This window comes from Psammomys obesus, unplaced genomic scaffold (genome assembly GCF_907164565.1).
Source record: "Psammomys obesus unplaced genomic scaffold, mPsaObe1.curated_primary_1811, whole genome shotgun sequence".
NCBI classification, from domain to species: domain Eukaryota; kingdom Metazoa; phylum Chordata; class Mammalia; order Rodentia; family Muridae; genus Psammomys; species Psammomys obesus.
Genome location: NW_026587216.1, coordinates 29,582,989 through 29,589,738, shown reverse-complemented (window position 1 = coordinate 29,589,738; position 6,750 = coordinate 29,582,989). Strand labels below are relative to the sequence as shown.

General features: G+C 45.4%; 1 protein-coding gene across 1 annotated transcript in view; it reads left to right on the top strand.

Moving 5' to 3' along the window:
- The window catches only part of Sgk3 (serum/glucocorticoid regulated kinase family member 3), a 97,436-nt gene that overhangs the window by 36,874 nt on the left and 53,812 nt on the right, over window positions 1-6,750 (top strand). The window lies entirely within an intron of this gene.

Sequence of the window (6,750 nt, the reverse complement as noted above, 5' to 3'; positions counted from 1 at the left end):
GCATGGGAGAAGATGAGGGAGGGAGGGATTGCAAGGGTTCAAGTGAGGGGGATACAACTGGGATTCAAAGTGAATAAATTGTAATAAAAATTTTAAAGCGAAGCCCTTTTAGCTAGGGTTGCCTCCTAGCCAGCTGTCTAGGTTAATCTGACTCATCCTGGCCACATGGCTAGCTCTACCTCTCTACTCCACTCTGCTCCACCCAACACCTCCATGTCTGCTGGCAAACCTCTGCCTTTGCTTTCTTCTCTCGTTCTTTCTCTCTCTCTCTCCCTTCCTCCCTGTCTCTTTTAAGCAAGGTAAAATTCATATAACATAAAAGTAACCATTCTAATATAATTCAGTGACATTTAGCATGTTATAAGTTTATTTGCCAGCTCTTTTCCTAGCCCCTGCCAATTGGAAACCTATGTTTTCTGTCCAAGAAATTACCATATATATCAGTGAAATCAAACAGTTGTAATCTTGTGTCTGCTTATTTTTACTTACTATAAGGTCTTCAAGATTTGTTCATAATATAGGGTATATATCGTATTTCATTTTTAATGTCTGCATAATATTCCTTTGAATACATATACCACAGTCTGTTTATCCATTCAGTCTATTGATGGAAATTTTGGTTTTCCACATGTTGGTGTTCTGTGCATAGTGTCACTGTGATCATGTGTGGGTAGGTGTTTGAGCACTGTGCATGTTTTCTCTCCTCTGGGGTGTATGTCTAGGAGGGGATTGCTGAGTTATGTGGTGCTTGTATGCGAACTTGCTGAGAAACCTACAAACTGTTTTCCAGCTTCATCCCTTTACACTCCCATTAGCAGTGTATGGGAGCACATCGGCACTTCCTCCCTCATTTTTTGATTATTGCCGTCTTTTAAAAATTAGTCAGGTATCTGTGTGTGTGTGTGTGGGGGTGTATGCACATCAGTGCCAGCGCCTGTGAAGTCCATAGGTGTAGACGCTCTAGAGCTGGAGTTACTGGTAGTTGTGAGCCACCACTGGGACCTCCGGAAAAGCAGCATCCCACAGGAATATCCAGTGAAAAACATGATGTAAAAATTCAGGACTCAGTAAGGTATCCGCCTCTCCCGGGCCCAAATGTGGACACTGCCCACTTAAAGACTTACTGTACACTGAAAATGTGTTAGACCTTGGCAGTGAGCTCAAAGGGCTAACACAAAGAATACTATGTGAACTCATTACTGGGAATTCTGCTTTTCTTTAAATTACCTTTTCTTGTTCTCATTTCTAAATGTTATACTGTATCCACACATACATTTGTTCACTTACATACATGAGAGAAATTTCATGATATAAATTGCATATGCAGCTTTTTTTCTTTCAGAGATTAGATGACCTAACTTAACATCCCTGCAGATTTTGTGATTTTGGTTTTCTTTAGAGCTGAGTAATATTCTAGTTTATATATGCACCAAATTTTCATTTCTATTCATCTGTTGGTGGGTAAGTAGGTGGATTCCATTTCTTGCTACAGTAAATAGAGAAGCAATAAGCATAGGAGTGCAGATATCTCTGTGCAGGAGTATGGAATTCTCTGGGCATATGCCATTGATGAAAGAGATGGGTGATAAGGTAGTTCTGTTTTTAAGTTTTGAACATTCTTCAAACCTATCTCCACAGTGGGTGTATAATTTTGAATTCCCACCAGCATTCCTCTGCTAAATCCCTCAAAGTCCCTCTTCTGTATTCATGTACTAAATCTAAATTCCACATATAAGAGAAAACATGAATTTTCTACCACTAATATCCTCGCTTGTTCTTCCCTACCCCTCTTATCTCCCCAAACCTCCTCTACTTTTATGTCATAGATATACACACATATAGGTGTGTGTGTGTGTGTGTGTGTGTGTGTGTGTGTGTGTGTGTGTGTATAACATAAGCCAGGCATAGTGGTGCACGCCTTTGATCCTGGGACTATGGCAGGCAGAGGCAGGTGGATCTCTGTGAGTTCAAGGCCAGCCTTGAACTGGTCCACAAAGTGAGTCCAGGAGAGCCAAGGCTACACAGAGCCTTGAAAAACCAAAAATATAAATAATCAAATAGCCAATACTTATATTCGTTACTACTGTTTCTAGTGATTTTTCATTCCTATGTAGATATGTATTTCCAAAAGTTTGGGTTCATTTTCTTCATAGCTGAAGGGATTTCTTGAAGTTTTTCTGTATGAGTCCGCTGGCTATGAACTTTTTCAGCTTTCATGTATCTGTGGTCATTGAACTTGTGAGATTTGAGTTCAGCTTTCATCAAATCTGGGGAAATGTCAGCCACCATTGCTGCAAATGTCATCTCTGGTCCCCTTGCTTATTTAATCATCTTTTGTAGGGGATCTAGTTATAGGTATCCTTAGTAATATCACCCATATTCTTTTGTTTGTTTTTGAGACAGAGTTTCTCTGTGTAGTCCTGGCTGTCCTGGAACTCATGCTGTAGACCAGGCTGGCCTCGAACTCTGCCTGCCTCTCTGCCTCCCTAGTGCTGGGGTTAAAGGAATGCACCACCACCTCTCATAGTTGCCCACACTCTTTAATTGTTTTTTTTTTTTCTTGAATTTTAACTCCTTTTTCTCCCAAGTATTTCATTTTAGGGAGTGTTTCCTGTCTAAGTACCTGTTAATCCAAGTCACTGCTATTTTGTAGTGTTTTAGTTCTAAAAGTTAGATTCAGAAACTTTTTTCTTCCTTATTTCTACCAAAAATGTTATCTCTATCACCTTTATAAATTGGTTTAGTATTGTATTCCGTTAATTCTAACATTTGTGCCAGGGCGGCTCAGCTTCAGGGGTTTGGCTTTTCTCTTCCCCATGGGTTAGGCTTTGTTTCTTTGCATGTCTTATAACACTGAATGCCAGATGAATGTTGGATGACAGATACTGTAAATTTGTTTTATTGGGTGCTGCCTATTTATAGTTTCATGTAATTCTGCTTGAATTTTAATGGGATATGGAGTTAAACAATGGAAAGCACCTTGTTTTTTCTTTTTTTTTTTTCAAGAAGGGTTTTCTGTGTAACCCTGGCTGTCCTGGACTCCCTTTGTTGTAGATCAGGCTGGCCTGGAACTCACAAGAGAGCCTCAGCCTCTGCCTCCAGAGTGCTGGGATTAAAGGCCTGGACCCTCCCCTCCCCCAGCTCTATAATTTCTCTCTCTCTCTCTTTTTTTTTTTAAACAAAAATCAAACAGTTTAGGACTAATTCCACCCTAGAACTAAGGCAAGATTGTTGTGAGGACCCTGACTCACTGAGCTGGGAAGTTTCAGGTTGGGCTCTGTGTGAGTGACCCATATGATGTCCATAATGCTTTCTTTCAGTTGCTGTGTTCATTCTGGCCCTCACAGTTCCCTCACACACTTGTATCATCAGGGCTGTGACGTTCCCCAGGGGTTCTGGCGCTCATCCTTTGTCATGGGAACTCAATCACATTCTCCACAATTTATGCTTTCATTTCCTCAACATAAGGACTGTGCTTGAACTTCCCTTCATTTCCCTTCATTGTGCTGTGGCCTGTGAGGTCTCAATGCACAGTAAGTTGGAATAAACTCTGCTTGTTTTTCTTCTCTGAAGGATTGTGTACCTTCATTGCCTGATAATAATATCTTGGAAACTATTACTGTATACATATATTATCTGTTCTTTTTCCTGTTGGGTCATGTGGGAGGGACAATCTGGTCCCTGTCAGGACAAAGAGGATGCTTTGAGCTTAGAGACAGTGGTAGAACAATTAGCTACAGCATCTATTTGCTGTAGGTATTGTAAAGGAGCAAGTTTGTCAGTTTTGCTGATGTATATACAAGAGAAAAGCTGGGGATTTACCAGAAAATAGATTAGGGTCAGGGTGTGGATCTTGAGTTCTTTGAATTTGTGCTTTCTACAAAGATGGCAGTGGAAGTGAGGAAGAGTTACTGAAGACACTCTGAAAAGGGGAAAGTTGAGGATCTAGGGACATGGGGAATTTGGGAAAGAGCCTCAAAGGAGTGAGGACATGCCATAGGTCCCAGAAGCTGTTTGGTTTCCTTAGTTTTGTTCTGTTTTTGACACCGACGGGTCATTCCTTCTACTCCTTCTTTATTGGGCTGAACAGAAGAAACTCTGGAAGGACATTTAGAGATTATGAGGCCTCCCCATTTGAGTAATATGCAAACTGAGGGCTTCATTTTATTTTGACTTCCCTGTGGCTGGCTTCTAGACATTCATTTCTGAAGTTCTTTCAGGAGAGGGTATTATGTGTCAGTATCTACTTTTTAGTAAGTGAGCCCTATGTTTTCCTGCTTTTATTCAGTTGCTGTTGGTCTTAGATGAGTTGATTCATGTCCTTTTCAAATTTAGATGCTCCCATAGTTGAAAATAATTCAAGTACCCTTGCTTTCTTTTATCCATATATCTCATCACAAACCATGAAGTAATACATTATGGGCATTCATGCTGCCAGAAAAAGAAAAAAAAAATGGATTTAGTTCAGTGTGGTTCCATGACAGGATTGTTGTCTTGCTTGTATGAAGCCCTTGGTCCAGTCCCCAGTACTGAAAAATAAATGCAATCTACAGATCGTAATTGGCCTTTACTTTGCTGTTCTAGAATTGGGCCACTCATGCTATAAAAGAAAAGGGGTGTTCGTTCCAGTGAGCCCAGCAGAAGAGTCTGGTTTTACAGACAGAGCAGGGTCGAAGAAAGGGAGTCACAGAAAAGGGGGTTAGTTATTTGTGAAGCTGCTTTCCTAATACGGTGGGAACAGGGAAACCAGACAATAAAAAAGCTAACTCTTAGTTACCAGCAGATTAAGATTACTGAAGGTTGTTTTATTATAACAAAGAAAGGTTTAAATGATAGATATTGGCCTATTCAGGACATTTCTGTATTTTTTTTCCTGCTGTCTGAAAAGATAATTTTAGTCCCATGGGACTTCGGTGAGTGCAATTTGATTTTTTGTCCCAACTGCTGGTGCCTGGTATAGGACCTTAGTCCAAGAAAGGTCTCCACCAGGTTTTATTTAACTCTGCCAAACTTGGCCTGGGTGTGACAGGTCTGCCCTCTTAAAATGTGCCTGAGAGAGGGGGAATGGTTATAATTTAAACTGGAGGTAGTAATTCGTACTGGTGGTCAGTACCCATAATTCCTTCCTTCCTGGCTGTCCTCACCCCAGCCTTTACTTGCCTTTACTTTCCTTAGCCCCCTTGGTCTTCGGGGTCTTAAGTAGCCCAGGGTGACCTTGAACTGGTTGTGTATGTCAGGATGGACTTGAATCTGATCCATTTGCCTCCACCTCCCTGTCTATTTATCCATCTACCCACCAGCAATCTATCCATCTGTCTGTGTATCGGCAGGGTCCCATGTAGTCTAGTTTGGCCTCGACTAACTAGTGTAGTTAGTCACTACACGGTGTAGCCAAGGCTGCCTCTCAAGGGCTGATTGCAGACTGAGTGCTACACCATGCCCGTCTTATAAATTTTAAAAGGAAGCAGGAGGGCCTGAGACGGAGGCCAATAGCGGGATTATTTCTTTGGCCCTCTGAATAGCATTCCCAGGGACTCTCCGCGCGTGGAACGCCGAATTCACGTGCAAGCCCTACCCTGTCGGGGCAGCGGAGTGCCCTTGTTGTCAAAGAGCTCACCTCAGCCGGACTCCGGGAGAGTGCTCGTCTTTGCCACCCCAGGCCTCCTCCTTCACTTTCTTCTCTTCCCTCTTCCCGCGTCCCTCCCTTCCTTCCCCACCGCCCCGCATCTCCTGGTTCCACCCCCACCCCGGGGGGGGGGGGAGGGCAGGGAGTGTCCGGCCTTATTTACTCAGCACCTCTGGGGGATGCGGTCTGCCGGGACCTTCGTCGGGCGCCAGGTGACCGGCGGGGGCGGGCGCGGGCGCGGCGCCCCGGGGGCAGGTGGGAAGGGCGGCCGGGCGGGAGCGGGGCGGCCCCGTGCAGCGGGGTGGTGCCTGCAGCTCGCCACGCGCCCGGGCTGCGTCCCTGGGGTGAGCGCGCAGGCCGCGGAGCGCGGGCCGGGCCGGGCGACCGCAGGTGTACCGGGGCTGCCCAGCGGGACCTGCGCGCGAGCGGGGCGGGGCGTGGGCGGGGCGTCGCCGGGCCGCCGGCTGACCGCTCGCGGGTCCCGCAGGAGCCGCGGCGCCGGCCACCGCACTTGCTGCGGAGGAAGGGAGGACTCCGGAGCGGTCCCGCGCACGCACCCTTCGCAAAGCCCCCAGGAGCCTCAGGTAGTGTATTTTCCGTAATGTCCACGGGTTCTGGACGTTGGCTTCGGGTTGCCTGCCGGAACGGGGAGGCGCAACTAGTAAGGGACTGCTAGAGGACCCCGGGGTTGCAGGACGGAGCAGCGGGGCTCGGGGATTAGGGCGCAGCTTCTGAGTTGGAACACCTGACCTCTGGTGGACTTGAGCAGTTTGCACAGCGTCTGTGCGCCACGGGTTTTCACGAATGTAAAATGATGGTGCTGGAACTTGCAATCTTACGGGATTGTTGTAAAGATTGGGTTAAATACTGAGTGCCTGGCAACGAGTGTTGGTTATTTTCGCTCTGCATTCTCATGAGCATGAATCTCTAAGGTTGTCATTTTTGGGAATCGAGTCTCTCCTCAGAGCTGTTGTCGGAGATGCTTGGGAGATTCCTTTGAGGCAATTCGTGACCTGTGTCCTAAAGGTTCTTTTCTCTAGTACTAAGGAGTACTCCAGTCTCATCATCACGTTGTTCCAAATCAGTCCCTCCCCAAACGTTGCAAACACGTCTTTTTTTTTTTT